Source organism: Micropterus dolomieu, unplaced genomic scaffold (assembly GCF_021292245.1).
Source record: "Micropterus dolomieu isolate WLL.071019.BEF.003 ecotype Adirondacks unplaced genomic scaffold, ASM2129224v1 contig_7669, whole genome shotgun sequence".
Taxonomy (NCBI): domain Eukaryota; kingdom Metazoa; phylum Chordata; class Actinopteri; order Centrarchiformes; family Centrarchidae; genus Micropterus; species Micropterus dolomieu.
In genome coordinates this window covers 1-517 of record NW_025736656.1, presented here as the reverse complement: position 1 = coordinate 517, position 517 = coordinate 1, and the positions used below count along the sequence as shown (strand labels likewise).

The 517-nt window shown below is 57.3% G+C and overlaps 1 non-coding gene across 1 annotated transcript; it reads left to right on the top strand.

The window, feature by feature from the left end:
* The first annotated feature begins 2 nt into the window (after positions 1–2).
* LOC123964980 lies at positions 3–121 on the top strand. The gene has a single exon (XR_006823581.1). It is a non-coding gene; the product is annotated as a 5S ribosomal RNA (ribosomal RNA).
* Positions 122–517: the final 396 nt, after the last annotated feature.

Sequence of the window (517 nt, the reverse complement as noted above, 5' to 3'; positions counted from 1 at the left end):
TGGCTTACGGCCACACCGCTCTGGGAGCGCCCGATCTCGTCCGATCTTGGAAGCTAAGCAGAGCAGGGCCTGGTTAGTACTTGGACGGGTGACCGCCTAGGAATACCCGGTGCTGTAAGCCTTTTTCGCATCGCCTTCGAAAAACGGCAGAGGGCGCTTCGGTGAAAGGAGATCTTTTGAACGTCTCTTTAGGAAACAGCAGGGGGCGCTGGTGCTGCTGCTGCTGCTGCTGCTGCTGCTGCTTCTTTTTCTCCCTATCCTGTACACAGTGCTGTGTAAATGTTACATCGTGTTTTGAAGGCCCGTCTGGGGTGTGCAAAGGCAGCTTACGGCCATTCCGGCCTGGGACTGCCCGATCTCGCCTGATCTCGGAAGCCAGAGTTGGCAGGGCCTGCTTAGGACTTGGACGGGAGAGCGTCTGATCCTGGCTAGGGACTTCCAGGCGGACTGGATCCTTTTCCTGAATGTCCACCCAGGAATGAGCGTCTGTTTGTGAGTGAGGACCTCCGGCTGAAGG